The sequence below is a fragment of the Petaurus breviceps genome, unplaced genomic scaffold (genome assembly GCF_028583685.1).
Source record: "Petaurus breviceps papuanus isolate PSGF00001 unplaced genomic scaffold, PetGlider_PUasm1.0 101, whole genome shotgun sequence".
NCBI lineage: Eukaryota > Metazoa > Chordata > Mammalia > Diprotodontia > Petauridae > Petaurus > Petaurus breviceps.
In genome coordinates, this window is record NW_027185575.1 from 540,518 (window position 1) to 558,520 (window position 18,003).

The following is an 18,003-nucleotide window of genomic DNA, read 5'->3' on the forward strand; positions in this document are numbered from 1 at the left end:
GAAGAAGAAGAAGAAGAAGAAGAAGAAGAAGAAGAAGAAGAAGAAGAGACATGGTGTCCAGGACCAAGGAGGCAATGGTCTTGTCATCTCTGCCTTGCTTAGATCGTATCTAGAACTCTGGAGTCAACTTGAGCTCCCCAATCTTAGAAGATTCATTGATTACCTGGAAAGGGTCCAGAAAAGAAGGACAAGAATGGTGATAATCATGCAGTCAGTCAATAAACATTTATTAAGTTCCTACTATGTGCCAGGCACTGTGCTAAGAAAAAAAAGTTTCTGCTCTCAAGGAACCCACACTGTAATAGGAGAGACAGCATGTAGACAACTGCATACCAACAAGATATCCAAAAGACAAACCGGAGACAATCCACAGAGGGAAAGTGCTAGAATTGAAGGCTCTCAGGAGGGGCTTCCTATAAAAGGTAAGCTTTGAGCTGGAACTTGAAGGAAGCCAGAGAAGCCTGGAGGTGGAGATGAGGAGAGAGAAGTTCAGGCATGGGAGACAGCAGACTGGAGATTGTACAATAGCAGGACTAGCTGAAGGAGCTGGGAATGTTTAGCCTAGAGTAGGAAAGGCTTAAGCAATGGCATGAGCTATCTTCATGCATTTAAAGACCCTCAGGGAAGAGGGATCAGACTTGTTGTGCATGGCTAAGATAAGGGAAGAATGAGGAGCGAAGGAAGATACGCATATGAGGAAAAACTTCCTAACAGTGAGAGCTGTCCCCAAATGCAATGGATGACAATTTGTCCAGGGAGTTACAGGGGAGATCCTAGAACAGGTAGGCTTGAACTGTATGGCCCCTACATCCCTTCCAGCACTGAATTCTGAGTTTTAAGATTATCCAAGTCCAGTGTTTATCCATAATTTTACATTAAAAGACACCCTGACGATGCAGTCTCAGGGAACTCTGGTGAATTGGAGGTGGGGTGAGGTGGTGAGAACAATGTCATAGAAACCCAGTATGGATGGCAGAAGATGGCATAGATAAGTCAATGAGGAGAGACTTCACAGGACAGAACGTCCACACAAAGAAGGAAAGAAAGAAAGTGAACTACACAGAGCAGATTCCCAAGGAATGATCCAAGCTGGTCTCTGTGCTTCCATAATAAGGCCTGAAGGGATCGTTCTGCTGTGCCTGGAATATATAGCAGTGCCTCCTGTAAAGTTGGCACCATAAAACAAAAATTCCATTTGCTGCCACCGAAGATGCAAAACCATAACGTTGAAAAGAAAAGAAAAGAAAACCTTGAGCAGGCTTCCAAAGGAAAAAATAAAGCACCATTCAGTGAATCGTGAAGTCAGTCCATAAAGTAACAAAGAGATAGACCTTACCAACAACTGAATGAATGAATAAAAATACACTTCGTATATACTAATTATCTACCAAGTCAAAGCCTGCTACTTACGTATGCACTGGGAATAGAGAATACAATGACCTCAAGGAGCTTTTATTCTGAAAGGGAGAAATAACATCTGAAAACTGTTCCCAAAATCTTAGGGCAGTTTGGAGCTCCTAAAGCTTACTAATTTACTCACTATCTATATTAATATGAATTATTAATATCATCACCATTAGTTAAGCATGGTTATTAATCACTATAATAAATTATTAAATCTATAATTATATTTAATTGACTATTAATATAATTATTATGTATCAGTATACATCCTAATTAATAAATAATTAAATATTGATCGCGATGTGTCATTGGCAGTAATTAAGTAAATAATGTTGCTGATTAGTAGTTAATATAGAGATTGCTATTGATGGATAATTTGTTGGTTGTTATGAATAATTAATATTACTAATAGTAATAGCTGTTATACTTTAAGAGCTTCAAACTGCACTAAGACTTTTAGTACATGCTATAGAGGGAAATGGAATGTGACCCTGGGGATGAGTCCGATGTATATTGTCTCATTTGGTCATTACATCACTTTATAAAGCAGGTACCATGGGCATGTACGGTCCTTATTTTATCAATGTGGAAACAGGCTCAGAGATCAAGTGATTTGCCTTTGGTAACACAGCTAATAAGTATCAGAGGCAGGATTCAAACCCAGGTCTCTCCATTCCCACTACACCTTGCTGTCTTGGACTAGTGGACAGTTATCAAATGAGCTCATGTGCATCAACAATTGGGCAGCTAGGTAACATGGTGGATGGAGCACCAGACCTGGAATCAGGAAGACATAAGTTCAAATCCAGCCTCAGACCCTTACTCGCTGAGTGACCCTGAACAAGTCACTTAATCCTATTTGCCTCAGTTTCCTCATCTATAAAATAAGCTAGACAGGGACACGCCAAGAAAACTCCAAATGGGGTCATGAAGAGGCAGACATGCCTGAAGGGACTAAACAACAACATACCTACAGTGTCTGGTACATATTAAGCATTTAATAGGTGACTATTGAATGGTTGACTGAAGGGAGGACAATAGACATGAAGAATGGACACCAAAACCCAGTCCTCTTGCCCCACAATCACCATCTTACAAACAATAGAAATTCCACAAGGAACCCACAGTTTCACTTTGCCCTACCTTACCCCCCAGAGAAGGAAAAGCCCTGGAGCTCTGCACCATTTTTTATAGACCAAGAGTTTCCCCAGTGGAGACCAGAGCCATTTCAGGGAGAAGACCAAAGAATGGCAGTGCTGACAATGACTAATGGTGGGTCTCAGCAGACAGCTTGCCCTTCCCCGCCAGACAGCGGGTGGGCGAGCCATATGCCAGCATTTACAAATTAATCCTTGAGTGGGGAGCCCCAGATCTGTGCACAGCCTCCCAGGGATTCCAGATGAATTTATCTGAGTCACTTTAGGTTCAGGGGGGAGTTCTCTCCAAAATTAGGATCACTTCTGGCTCTTTTTCCCCCCTAAACCTATCATTTTACCAGCGTGGGGAATTCCTGGTATGGAAACTCCTTCCACCTCTCTCTAACTTGAACTTGTAGGGTTTGCCTTCAAATGACTCTCCATGGCCCTTCTGAAAAAGAAGAGGAGAATGAGATTATGAACCACTCACTTTATGTAGCGTTTTACGATTTATTTGCAAAGCTCTTTACTGATATATTGTCTCCATGGCCACATGGCTAAATGAGTCAAAGGCATCTTCTTCCTGATGCCAAAGCCAGGACTCTAGCCACTGTACCACAGAGAAAGGATCCGCTGAATATGAGTTCTGTATTGGGAGAGAGGGGAGAGGGCTGCCTTATGTGAGAGATAGCTTCTAGGCATACAGAATTGATCATCCCTCTGGACTCTGCCCTGCTCAGGCAATAACTGGTCTACTGTGCTCAGTTCTGGGAGCCACCGTTTCCGAAGGACATTGATAAGTGGGACAACGTCGACAGGAGGGCGACGAGGATGTACAAGGCCTCGATACTGTTCCCTCTGTGAATCGACTGAAAGATACAGAGAAGAGAAGACTTGGGGAGGGAAGAAATCAATGAGTATCGATAACTTGTCTTCAAGTACTTAAAGGTCACCCAGCGGAAGGATTAGCATTGTTCTGCTTGATAATCATAATAGTGGCTAACATTTCCATAGTGCTGTAGGGTTTGCCAAGCTCTTTACAAATATCTCATTTATCCTTACAACAACCTTCAGAGGTAAGGGCTATTATTAGTCAGTTCAGTAAAAATTTATGTAAGGCACTGTCCTAAGGAGGGGGCATACAAAAAGAGGCAAAAGACAGTGCCTGCCCTCAAGGGGCTTAGAATCTAATAGAAGAGACAACATGCCAACAGATAGGTACAAAGCAAGCTATATATGGGATAAATAGGAAATAATTAATATCAGGAAAGTACTGGAATGAAGAGGGCTGGGGAAGGCTTCCTGGAGGAGGTGGGATCTGAAGCCCAGGAGGTCAGTAGTCAGAGATGAGGAGGGAGAGCAGTCCAGAAATGGGAGACAGTCAGAGAGAATGGCCAGAGCTGGGAGATGGAATGTCTTGTTCTGGGTTATGAAGGGCTTCAAATGCCAAAGAGAGCATTTTGTATTAGATCCTGGAGGGAACAGAGAGCCACTGGAGTCTATTGAATAAATGGGGTAGTGGTATAAAATGCACTTCGGGGTGACTAGGTGGCACAGTGAATAGAGCACTGGTCCTGGAGTCAGGAGGACCTGAGTTCAAATCTGGCCTCAGACACTTAACAAAAAAAAAAAAAACTAGCCCTGTGACCTTGGGCAAGTCACTTAACCCCAATTGCTCTACCTTTCCCCCTCCAAAAAAAGCAAAAAAAAATAAAAATGCACTTCAGGAAAATCACTTTGGTGGTTGAACGGAGTGGGGAGAGCCTGGAGGCAGGTTATTGCAATAGTCCAGGTTTGGGGGAGGGAGGGCCTGCACCAGGGTGGAAGCAGTGTCAGAGGGGTAAGGGACAAGGAAGTATATAAGAGATGTTGGAGAAGGGGGATGGATAGGCCTTGGCAACAGCTTGTATGTGGGGAGGAGTCCTGGGTAATTCCTAGGCTGGGAGCCTACGGGCCTGGGGGGATGGTGCTGCTCCCCCTGACCCAAAGTGTCCCATCAGAAGGATTCATAGGCTGCAGGCCTTGGGGTCTTTATGCTTCTTGAAAATAAACACAGAAAGCAACATCTGAGAGTCAGTCAGCAGCAGTCAACAACACCTGTGATGCATCAAATATGTTCAAGGCATTTTGCAAAGCATTGGGGGTGTAAAGAATAATAACAACACAGTCCCTGCCTTCAAAAGGTTTACATTCTAACAGCAGGGACAACGTGTAAATATTAGCTACATAGAAGATATATACAGATGTGGCCTATATAGGCTCTGGAGCTATTAACAGGCAGCTGGTGGTTCAGTGGATAGAGAAACAGGGCCTGGGGTCAGGAAGACCTGAATTCAAGTCCTGCCTCAGACACTCACTAGCTGTGTGACTTTGGGGAAGTCACTTGACTGCTGTCCGCCTCAGTTTCCTCAACTGACAATGAGGATAATAATAGCATCTACATCATCAGGTTGTTGTAAGAATCAAATGAGATCATATTTGAAAAAATGCTTAGTATGGTACCTGGAACATAGTAGGAGCTTAATGAATACTTACTCTCTGCTTTTATCACAATCCTCCAATACTATAGACAGGTTGAGTTCCCAGAGTACGGCTACATCTTCCACTGGGATTCTAGGAATACCCCTGATGGATTTTTTTGTTGTTCAGGTATATTCAGTCATGTTCGACTCTTCCCAACCCCATTTGCAGTTTTCTTGGCAAAGATACTGGGGTAGTTTGCCATTTCCTTCTCCAGTTTATTTTACAGGTGAGGAAACTGAAGCAAATGGGGTTAAGCGACTTACCCATAGTCACACAGTTAACAAGTGTCTAAGGCCAGATTTGAACTCAGGAAGATGAGTCTTCCTCACTCCAGGCCTGATACTCTATGGACTCTATGTGCCACCTGGCAGCCCCCTAAGACACTAGGGGGTCCCTTTCTAATGGTGTCAACTCAAGCCCCCACTCCACTGTGGTCTTAATATCAATCGCCAGTCACAACTGGTATCGTTCCCCTCTCCTTGGTATTCTCCTGTGATCAATCCTCCAGTATCATTTAACCAGGTCAAATCAATTGGATTTTACAAAGAGATAGTTACTGAAAAATGTCCACAGAAGGTACCATTGCAGTAACTGTCCTAGGGCTGTGCTGCCCCGCACAGTGAAAACCTTTCCAGCTCAATCTCTGATCCATTACACAACCCTTCAAACACTTGAAGACAGCTCTCAAGCCCCCTCCCAAGTCTTCTCTTCTCCAGGTTAAATAACCCTCATTCCTTCAATCCTCCCATCACCATTCTCCTGGAGCATCCTTCAGACATGCTCAGTCATGGGATCACACACATGACACTGGAAGGGATTCAGAAGCCATTGAGTCCAAAAACCTCATTTAACAGATGAGGAAACTAAGGCCCAGGTAAATTAAGTGACCTCTCCAGGTTCTTCCTAAAATGTGGTGTTCAGCATAGAATTTAATTTGCATAGCCTAGTATACAGCAAGCATACTTATAATAAATATAATTTACTAATAAAAATAAGTATAAATGCTTAGAGATTGAATGAATGAATGAACAAATGAATGAGTGAATGAATGAATGAATAAATGAATATTCCAGTTTTGACCAGGGCAAATTACAGTGATACTGGTGTCTTCTTAGAAAGAAAAAAAAAACTGGTGTATACCTTCCATCTGTAAACTCTGAACACACTGAGGTCCAAATTTGGGCTCTTCAAGGTTCTGAGAATGTCTTGGCCCCAGACCCACTTATAAATGTCAAACAAACAGAGACTTTGTTTCTCAGGTGGTGTCTCTGAAGCCATGCTGCTTACAGCCTCCCCTCTGCCCGCCTCTGTAGAAGGAGATTGGAGTCCTCCTTGGTTCAGACAGTTCCTGTAGAAGGAGGACGATGCCTGGAGAGTTTTCATTTGGCATGATTCTAAACAGACCCAAAGGTCATCCATCAAACTTAGCTAAGCCAGGACTCCTATCTCCATGAAGGCTCCTGGTTCTAGCTAACACTAACTGATCTCCAACAGTTTGGAGACCTCAAGTTAAGTAAACAAGAGGGAATTATGGCCAGTTTGCAGTTCAGACAGACTTCCTCCAGCCCCATAGCAGAGCCCTTCTTCAGAGATTTTCTTTTTAAACTTCCCTGGTAAAATGAATTTTCCCCTAGGGTGTCGTGACTCTAAATCAGCTTATCCACTTACTTTATAGAGGTGGAGAATACCTACTTTGGTCTCTTTCCATTTACTCTACAAATATTTATGTAACCCTCCCCTCCTTATGGGCTACCCCTCCAACTTGAACTAGTCCAAAAGATGACTTTAACAAAGGTTCAAAACACTATGAGTCTGTATTCCTAAAATTATAGCTCATGGGCCCCCACTAGTGTATTTATCTTTAATAGTGAGCCAGAGGACATAATTAACTCAAAACAGAGGCATTTTTTAAAATGGTGGTGTGAGAATGTAACTACAAAGCATTCTCCTCATAAATCTTGGACATATATACATTAGTAGAACACTGCCAGAAAAAGTTCCCATACAGGGAATGCACATGGACAGGGAAGCTAATATCTGTGGCACCACAGAGCCTTGATTTCATTTCTCATTACATGATGACCTCCTGGGTGCAGCATGTCTGCTGGGAAGGTTGTGTCATTGGGCTTCCAGGTCTGCTCTTCTCCATAGCTCAACTGGACTCCTCAGTTGGACTCTGCGAGCCTGTTCTCTGGGGTTCAGTGTTTCCTGCCCAATATCTTTCCCTACTCCCAGTTTTACAATGTTTACAATCTGAAAAACAGCCATTTAGGGTGTGCACCTCTAGGCTCCTTTCACAAGCTGTGAACAAAATCACGGAAAGGGTAAAATCTTAATGGCTCATTATGTCTGTGATGTCCCCTTAAACTCCATAATCATCATCATTAGGTAAAGGCAATTCTATCGATCAGGAGTCCCCCGTGCAAACCCCACATCACTACTCATTCATATTTAGGTCCTTTATGGTCCTCTAATCATCAACAAATATTTATTAATCACTACTAGGCACTCTACTAAATGAAGAGAATGTTAAAAAAAAAAAACAACAACACAAAAACCATCCCTGTTCTGAAGCCGAAACCAAGATGAAGCAAGCCAGGCTTTGCCTCAGAGCACTATAATTTAAAAGGACCACAGCTTTAGAGCTAGAAGGAATCCAAAAGGCCATCAAGTACAACTCCTTTCATTATATAGATGAAGCAATGGGACCAGAATGATTAGTGACTGACCCAGGGTCACACAGCCCAGGCTTTCCTGACTCAGAGTTCTGTGCCTTAGCCCCTACTCCATGTTGACTGTCCCTTTGGTACCTGAGTTTATCTCCATTACTTTTGGGGTAACATTTTCATTGAGAGAAAGGTGGCAGAGTACATAGGGAGATAGTCACAGAGTCAGTAAAATCTGGGTTCGAGACGTGCTTCTGACACAGGCTAGGTGTGTGACTCTGGACAAACCACCTCCTCAGTGACCCAGGCCGCTCTGTAAGGCTGTCACCTGCAGCGCAGCATGCATCGAATCTGTGTTGGTAGAAATTTCCTCTCTAGGGGTTTCCTGTATCAGTGAAATCACAAACGAAATCCATTGTTTTCACATCATGAATTACAAAGTCAGTCTGGAGCACTTTCCTGCTGTTTGTCCCCAGTGTGCTACTGTCCCAGGCACCAAACTTGCTTGTCATGGCTCTGGTAAGGGGACCTCTAAGATGACATAAATCCCAGAACTCTCAAGCCTCTGGGGCATTTGGGGAAAACGCTCCTGTCTGCCCAATCTACCTCCCAATTCAGACTTTTTTGAGACAATCTGCCCATCATAACCCTTAATTAACTGCCTCTGTTATGGGTCAGGTAACTGTAGGAGGTTCTGAAGATGTAAAAATGAAAAAGGAAGCAGTCCCTGCCCTCAAGGAGTTTATATACTAGCTTACACTCAAGCCAGGTATGTCTGACCCAAATTACCTCCACCACCACCAACAATAACAATAATATTACAATTATGTGACCCAGTGGATAGATTGCTGGGCCTGGAGGCAATCAACTAACAAGTATTTATTAAGCACCTACTTGTGTGTCAAACACTGTGCTAAGGGCTTGGGGTACAAAAAGAGACAAAAGTCAGTCCCTGCCCTCCAGGAGCTCACAGTCTAATGGAGTCAGGAAGTTATTTCTGTTATCCGGCTCTTCATTGGGATTTTCTTGGCAGAGATACTAGAATGGTGTGCTGTTTCCTTCTCCAGTTCATTTTACTGATGAGGAAACAGGAAAACAGGGTAAAATGACTGGTCCAAGGTCACATAGCTAGTAAGTGTCTGAAGGCAGATCTGAATTCAGGTCTTCCTGACTCCAGAAAGTTGCCCCTTTTATAGATGGGGAAACTGAGGCAGGCAGAGATCAAGTGACTCACCTAGGGTCACACAGCTAGGAAGCATCTGAAGCCAGATTTGAACTCAGAAAGATGAATCCACCTAGCTACCCCAGAGTCCAGAAGGCTTGACTTCAAATCTAGCATCAGATATTCAATGACTGTGTGATCCTGGGCATGTTACTTAACCTCTGTCTGCCTCAGTTTCCTCAATTGTAAAATGAGAATAATAACAATATTTACCTCCTAAGAGGTTTTTTTGAGTGTCAAATGAGACCAGATTTGTAAATCACTTAGAACAGTGCCTAATAGGGGCGGGAAACCTTCAGCCTCGAGGCTACATGTGACCCTCTGGGTCCTCAAGTGTGGCCCTTTGACCAAATTCTATGAAGTTTAGATTCAGTCAAATTGTCACACTCAAGGACCTAGAGGGCCACATATGGCCTCTAGGCTTAAGATTCCCCATCCTGGAACATAGTAGGCACTATACAATTCCTAGCTGTTATTAATATTTTTGTCAATTATTAATAATAATCAGAGCTACTGTTTATACATCACTTAAAGATCCACAAAGCAGTCATCTCATTTGAACACATCAGCTGAAACAAATACTAGTTACATATAACAGAAAGATTGAAAAGACCTGGCCCAGGGGCCCACTTTTTCCCAACAATATCCAATCACCTAGGCCTCAGCCAAACATTGGGGAAGTCACTTCCTGGGATGGCATTTCACCAGGCCTTCAGGTGTTTCTCCTAAAGCTACTACTGGAGGATGGGGGTGAGGATGGGGAAGGGGGAGGGGGAGGGCTGCAGCCCTCACCTCATTTTGATCTCTCCTCTGGCAGAATTTGAATTTCCCACTGCATTTCCAGGCTCCCTGCAGAGATATTAGTCCCTTCTGGCTTAAAATCTGAATTGGAAGCAGCAATGCAAACAGTGCAGATGTAAACAAGGCTCCCCCTGTTTCTAGAATTCTAAACTTGCAAGGATCATTAGCAAACCATTCAGGGGTCATCTGTCACCTAGATCAAAAGAGCAGAAGGAATGTTGGATCAACAGGCCTTCCCAAGCCTCAGAGATTTCCCAGCAGTGGCCTCATTGCAGAAATAGGAAGCTGGGGCCCCCAGCATCCCCAACCTGCCCAGATATGTCTGCCTGCTTTCCGCCTTCCTTCTCTCATACAAGTCCTTCCAACAAATATTCATTAGGTGCCTACTGTGTGCCAACCACAGGGCTAGGCGCTGAGGACTGGAGATTTAGGTCATAAATAGATTTTGTCACAGCTGGGGCTGGTTAAAATACTAGCATCTTCTTAGGAAAGTGCTGAGAATTACTAATGAGAGGGGATGCATCACATTCCATTCCAAGCTGGCCATCCCACACTCCTCTGTTGACATACCTGGACCGAGATGTAAAAAAAAAGAACAAAAACAGCCTGGGGCTCCAGGAGAGCTGCATTAATACCGTTCTTTGACTGGTAGAGTCAAGGAAAGCCTGTTAATCAGCTGCTAGACAGGAGGGGAAAGATAATGTGTGATCGAGGGATGGTCTCAGGGTCAGAAAGACCTTGTTCCTCATGCTTCCTAGCTGTGTGACCCTGGACAAGTCACTTAACCTCTGTTTGCCTCATCTGTGAAAGGGGGATCATAGCAGCACCTACCTCTAGGGTTTTATGAGGATCAAATGAGACAATTATTGCAAAGTACTGTATAAATACTAGCTATTATTGTTATGTGGTGGCCAGGGGAATAGAGAGCTGGGCTAGGAGTCAGGAAGACTCATCTTTCTGAGTTCAAATCCAGCCTCAGACTCTTACTGTGTGACCTTGAGCAAGTTACACTGTTTGCCTCAGTTTCCTCATTTGTCAGATGAGAAGGAATTGGCAAACCACTCCAGTATCTTTGCCAAAAAAAAAAACCCAAACCCCACCACAACAACACCACATGGGGTCATGAAGAGTTGGACAAACAATTGAACAAGCACAAATTATTGTTACGGATTTAGGGCTAGAAGGAATCTTAGAGGCTCCTCCCATTTTACAAATGAGGAATGAAGGCTCTTGAAAAGGCCAAAGCCTAAATGCCAATCGACCCATTAAGGGACTCTGTGCCAGTCACAGGGAATACAGACATAAACAAATCATCCCTGCCCTCAAGAAGTTTACATTCTATAGGTGCCTACCAGAATTTGAACCCAAGGCCTGGGCCTCCAAATCCAGTTCCTTTTCTTCTCTGCTCCCTTGCCTCTCTCTAAGTCAAAGATAAAAGCCCAGAGTCAAAAATGGCCCAGATTTGGGGCCAGAAGATAGCCCCTCCCCTCTCCTACCCCCGCAAAAATCCACAAGTTTTTTCTAAAACTTTCCTATGCACAATGGCTCCTGTTTCCTGTCAGAGGGCAGGAATTATAATACTTTAACTGTTTATGGAAACCCGGGAGAGAAAGTCGCCATTTATCTCCTTAGAAAGGAAGGGGGTGGAGGGATGATGGAGGGAGAAAAAAGAAAAGAAGGAAGAAGGGACTCTAACCCTTCCCCCACCCCCAATCTTGCAAACCAGCAGGAGCCAGCAAAATGTGCCCACCACAGGAATTATTTATTATTGGAAATAAAAGGCATTTGTGTCCCAGCATCTCTGCTTGGATGCTGACCTTGGATTTGGTTTTCTAAGAGACCATAGATTGTAACAGCATAACTCTGTATTGGCACATCTATTTCCCTGGCTGGTGGCAGAGGCGGGGAGAGGGGCAATACATTTTCTATTTGTCACTGCTACCAAAGCCCATTCCACCCTCCCACTCCCCACCTCCTCCTGATGATGGTCCCCAGCCCTGAACCTGAAGCATGAATTAGGGCCCTTCATCTATTCTAGCAAAACAAACCCTGAAAAATAGAGAGGGAACGATATTCTGACAGGCTCCCTCATTAATAACCCCACCCACTGTCACCGTGAATCTTTCCAGCACCAGCATCTGCCACTCCAGATCTGGAGATGGGACTGAATCCAATCCAATCCTATCCTGGAAGCATGTATTAAGGACCCAAAATGGGCAAGGCACTATGCCAGGCAATGGGGGCACAAGAATAAAATGGGAAGGGGAGGGAACTTACATGCTACTGGAGATGGAAGATAGCAAGAAGGATATAATGTGTATGAGACAAGATAACTTGAGGGAGAAGAGAACATTACAGGGATCAGGAAAGGAAATCAATCACCAAGCATTATTTAAGCGCCTACTGTTTATGCAAGGCACAAGTTGCTACAAGTTGAGGAGGGGAAGGCAAAATGAAACAGTCCCTGCCTGCTGGGATCTTAAGTTCTTCTGAAGGAGGTAACATAGATAAATAAATGTATACTACGAAATTCAAAGTAAATTGGGGGTGGGTGGAGCTAGGAGGCTGGACTAGATGTTATTCAACATACCTACATGCAGGACTTGTTGGATGAAACCTTTATCGAGAAAAGAACTGGATCTGTAATTTCACAGAAGCTCCTGGTGAGCAACTGCCTTCAGTCAATGAAGATTGGTACCATCTCTGTAACTTACCATCTTGGAGAGTTGTTGGGGTCACTGAGCGGTCAAGGGACTCCCCAAGATCACAAAGTCAATATGTCTCAGAGGTGAGACTTGAACCCAGATCTTCCCAGGTCCGAGGCCTGTTCCCTAACCAATAGACAACACTACCTCTCACTGTATAGACACACACTCTTTTTCAGAAGAAGTAAAGGAACCAGCAGGAGCCCAGGTCCCCCTTGATTCAGTATCTTGCTCCTCTCTGCCTTAAAGGGAGAAATTGAGACATATCTAAACCCATTCCCCCAGGATGGCATGGCAGACTAAGAGAGGGTACATGGGGAAAGGGAAATGTGCCCTCCAAAGGTGGAAGAGGAGATGTTCAGAAACCCCTGAGATTCTCAAGATTTCAGCTCAGCTGCCTTTGAATAATTCACCAGGCTTTTCCAACCCCGATCTCTATACATCTGCCATGGGCTGGGTAGGAGGGGAAATGACAGTTGTTGACAATTTGCTTAGTAAACAGATCATTATTTCTCAGGCATACATATGTAAGAGCTGCTATCAGACTTCCTGAGCTGACTCCGGTTTGAAGCCTGTTGACCTTTCCAGCCTGAATCCCTCCCGATGCTCAGGATCACACTCATCTTCCCTGATGGCCCCACCCGATGGACCAACCCTCGCCCCTCCCCCACTCAGCACCACCATGCCCTGAAACACCAAGCAGCCTTTTAATTTGAACATGAAGATAGAGAAAGGCAAAGGAGTCAAAGAAGGAGAAAGAAGGCTGGATTTAGAGCCAGAAGGGAAAGGTCAAGTCCAAACCCCTTCACTTCACAGATGAGGGTATTGAGGCCAAGAAAGATTAAGTGGCTTGCGAAATGTCAACTGGCTAATGGGCGGTCGGAGGTAGGGTTTGAAACCAGGCCTTCCTAATTCCCACTCCAGTATGCTATCCAGAGAGAACAAGAGGGAGGGAGGGAGACAGATAGAGACAGAGACACAGAGAGATTTTTTTTGTAGATCACAGACATGAGTCCCAGAGACAGTTTACTCAGCCTGCTCTGGTAGGAACTGGGCATTTATACCGTTTCAGGAATGAGTGTTAAGACATGTTTGCTTTGCTTTGTGATTCCTTTCCAATTAAACATTTTATTGCATCAATCCGTGCCCCTTGTCTGTTCTGAAAGTCTGGTACACACACTGAGTTTAAATGATTTTAGAAGGTGCCGACTGACCTGGAATGGGGCCTCAAGCTGAATGAGCTAGATGGATCATGCAATAGACCCCCCACATTAAACCCAGTGGTTTGTGTGAATTCCAGATTGAGTGGAATACAAACCACACACAAAATGTCAGAGAGGGAAGGGAGCTTAGATGTCCTCTAACCAACCCTTCCCTGAACAAGAGCCTCCTCTACAAGGTCCAGAAGCAATAACCCAGCCTTCCCTTGGAGACAGTCGGTGACAGAGACCTACCACCTCCCTGGCGTCTCATGCCACTTTGGCAGAGCTCTATTTAGGAGGAAGTTTCTCCTGACAGCAGGACAAGATGTGCCTCTGTTAGTCCTACTCATTGGTCCTAATTCTGTCCTCTAAAGTCAAACTGAACAAACTGAATCCCTCCTCCATATGTCAGCCCTTTTAATATGTGAATACAGCAATCATGTCCCCAGGAAGTTTTCTTTCCTCTAAACTAAATATACATCATATCTTTCTTCACTGGTTCCTCTCACTGCCTGCTGAAGGGAACTTGACAATTTTGGCCACATTCTTTTAGAAGGCAGCTCAAGGGGAAAAAGGGAGGTCCTTCTAACTTTGGGCTCAGAATCTAGAATGGAAAGGCAGCAAAGTATAGTGGGAAGGGTACTAAGAAGAAAGAATGGAAGGGAAGAAAGAAGGAGGGAGGGAGGGAAGAAGGAAAGTAGGAAGAAAGGAAAGAAGGAAGGAAGGAAGGAAGGAAGGAAGGAAGGAAGGAAGGAAGGAAGGAAGGAAGGAAGGAAGGAAGGAAGGAAGGAAAAACTTTGAAGTCAAAGGACCTGGGTTCAAATTCCATCTTTAATGGTGGATATTTGATTACTACCTGTGTAACCTTGGGCAAGTCCCTTACCTCCATGGGTCTCAGTTTCCTCATCTATAAAATGAAGAGGTTGGAGCAGATGGCCTCTGAGGACCTTTCTTACTCCAGATATATGACTCTATAGTCTTGTGAATACTGTTCAGACAGGGTAAGATCAGGTATTTGAATAACGAGCTAAGGGACTGAAATTTGGTTCAGGGAATGATAAGGAGCTGATGAAGTTTCTTGAGTGGGGGAATAACACAATCAAATTCAGATCAGTCTTCAGGCTGCTAGTGCTGTGACCTCTGAACACAGAAGGTGCTGAATATACATGTGTTGTTCTCTGAAGGATAGATTGGACAGAGCAGGGGGGGGGGGACGGGGCAGAGTAGGGACCAGTGGGGAGACCCCAGGAAAAGTAATGTTAGAATCCTATCTACCACAGAGTGAGCTTCCCCTCTGCCACTAGATAGGCTCACTGGCTCCTCTCCAATCCAACCTCACACAACAAATTTAGCACCTACTGTGTGCAAAGTCCATAGAACAGATGACCCAGGCATGACTAATCTTCCTTTAATAATGATTTCATTAGGTCACTCCCCTGCTCAAGAATCTTCATTAGCTCCCTATTATTCCCTGAATCAAATCTTCTTCATTTCCTTTCTCTGAGTCTTAGTATCCTCATCTGTAACACAAAGAAAACAGTCTAAGTGATCTCTACAATCCATTCTAGACCAAGAGCCTATCATCCTGTGGCTTGGCTTTTCCTGACATTATCAGATCTCCCCACTTTGCATAGAAAGACGCCCCCACCACAAGCATCCCCGAGAAGAGTAGATTTCAAGGTCCCTAGTTCACTAACAAAAGGCATGGATACTTTCAGATAGAGTCCCTTCTGGACACAGATGTTCTCTTTATCACCATATGCTAGTAAGATAAATGACCACTGGAAATCCATGTTCCTGAAAAGCCCCTACCTAGCTGACTGGGTCAGCACAGATGCAAGTAATAAATAATAGTAGGTTTTCCAGTGGCCGATCCAGCTCTCCCCATGAGGTGTGGTGGAAGGAGATGGCCAGTAGAGAACAAAAATAGCTTGGTAGATTGACTGTAAGCTCTGGACAGAAGTTCCACCTATAGAGATTTTGTGTAAGAGAGGCCAGACCTAGTCACCTGTCATCATGAGCTGGGGACAACAGACTTTCACAAAGCCTTCTATTGTATCCCCACCCACTTCTGTGGGATTTCCCCAAAATCACTGGCTTAGCTATAGCAGGACAGAAACCCACCCAGGCCCAAATGATGGACAACCTACAGAGAACACTGGTCCACAGTTTGGGAAAGGCATCAACAAGCTGGATAATGTGCCGACAACCACAGTCAGATTTCATATTGGAATCTTCTGAGGGAACTAGAAAATCAAGAAGACCTGGGGGGTGGTGAACATGAGAGCTGTCTTCTGTATTTCCATGGTGTTATGTGGCACTACAATTTTGGAGTCAAAGAATCTTGGGTGAAATGTTTAACCTTAGTTTCCTCTTTGTTTTCATCTGGAAAATGATTGGGTTAGATGAGATGGTTTGTTTTCTCATCTAGAAAACTAGGAGCTTGGATTAGATGGTTCCTTCCAGCTCTAAATCTATGAACCTATTATTTATTCTGCTTGGCCCAGAGGTTAGAACCAGGAAGATGCAAAAAGGCAAGGGTGATTTCAGGCTTTAGGACAAGAAAAACGTCTTAACAATGAGAGTCATCTCAAAATGGAATGGACGACCTTGAGAGATGGTGGGTTCCTCTCTCCTTAGAGATCTTCAAGCAAAGGCCAAATAACCATGTTTGATCTTTTTTTCCTTCTCTGTTACCCAACATGGTTGTGTTAGATTATTTCTTAGGTTCCTTTCCAGGGCCTAATATGATGCTTTGTACAAAGGGAAAAGGAAGGAAGGAAGGAAGGTCCTTCTATGTATTGTCAAGGCAATATTCACAGTACCAATGGCGACTATGAATATGCCAGCATAGTTCTGAATCACTAAATGTAACAAACTCTTCCATATAGAAGACAGAAGTAAAACATTTATTCAGACATCAGAAAGCCAAATCCTAGCACTAGAAAACCAAATCCATCATAGCAACGAATGAGTTAAAATACAGCATCACCACAGAAAGCACCATCCCAAAGCTTTCCCACAAACACTCACAAGCGTAGCTGTCTCCTTGCCTGCATCCTCTTTCCCCCAGTTCTAACTTCTCTGACTCCCAGCTTCCTCTCAGTTTTGCTTCACCGCTTCCTGCTCCATCCGTTCAGCAAACTCTTTCCACCACAGCCTTCATGTGATTATATTCAGCCTACTAGGGGGCAGGGAAGATCTTCAAATTCCTATTACCATTACATACTATGTACCAGGAACTGCGCTAAATCCTTTCCAAATATATAATTTGACCCTCATAATAACCCTAAAACACAGGTGCTATTATTATCCTCATTTTTCAGTTGAGGAAACTGAGGCACACAAAGGTTAAGTGACTTGCCCAGGATCACATAACAAGTATCTAAGGTTAAATTTGAACTTAGATCTTCCTGACTCCAGGTCCTATGCTCTAGCTGCCTCCCTGATGATAAGATCATAGTTTATTTTCAGAATCATCTAGTCTGTAAGAGCCATTCTCCAAATGATAAATGGTCAAAAAATATAAACAGGCAGTTTTCAAAGGAAGAAATCAAAGCTACTGGGCGGCCAGGTAGCACAGAGAGTAAGAGCACCGGCTCCAGTGTTGAGAAGACCTGGAGATCAAATCCCGGGCTCAGACACTTAGCACCCACCCAGAAACACCTGGCCATGTAACCTTGAGCAAGTTACTTAACCCCAATTGTTTAGGGGCGGCCAGGTGGCTCAGTGAGTAAGAGCACCGGCTCCAGTGTCGGGATGACCTGGATCAAATCCGGGCTCAGATACTCAGTAGCACACCCAGAAATAATAACTGGCCATGTAACCTTGAGCAAGTTACTTAACCCCAATTGCTTAAAAAAAAAAAAAGAAATCAAAGCTATCTATAGTGATGAAAAAATGTTTCAAATCACTGATAATTAGAGAACTTCTCATTAAAGTAATCCTGAGGTTTTATTCCATAGCCATCAGATTGACAAAGTTGAAAAAAAAAAAAGGAAAATGACAAATATTGGAGGCGCTTGGGAAAACAGGCATACTTCTACACTATTGGTGGAGATATCATTTGGTGTTGCCATTCTGGAAGAATTTTGAAACTATAACCCAAAAGTTACTAAATTGTGTCTATCTTTTGACTCAGCAATCACTAGGTCTATTTCCTCAAAGAGATGAAAAAAAGAGGAAAAGGTCTTATATGTAGAAAATTATTCATAGCTTCTTTCTGGGGGGTAGTAAAGAACCCATAATTAAGAGGCTGTTCATCAGTTGGATAATGGCTTAGCAATTATGGAATATTAATGTAATGTAATAATATTATTCCATAAGAAATGATAAAAAAGGGGG

General features: G+C 43.7%; 1 long non-coding RNA gene across 1 annotated transcript in view; it reads right to left on the reverse strand.

Moving 5' to 3' along the window:
• Positions 1-2,638: 2,638 nt before the first annotated feature.
• Positions 2,639-18,003, reverse strand: part of LOC138160136 (uncharacterized) — a 35,253-nt gene continuing 19,888 nt past the window's right edge. Inside the window, exon 3 of the long non-coding RNA XR_011168095.1 lies at positions 2,639-2,991. This is a non-coding gene — a long non-coding RNA (uncharacterized lncRNA). The remainder of the gene's footprint in view (positions 2,992-18,003) is intronic.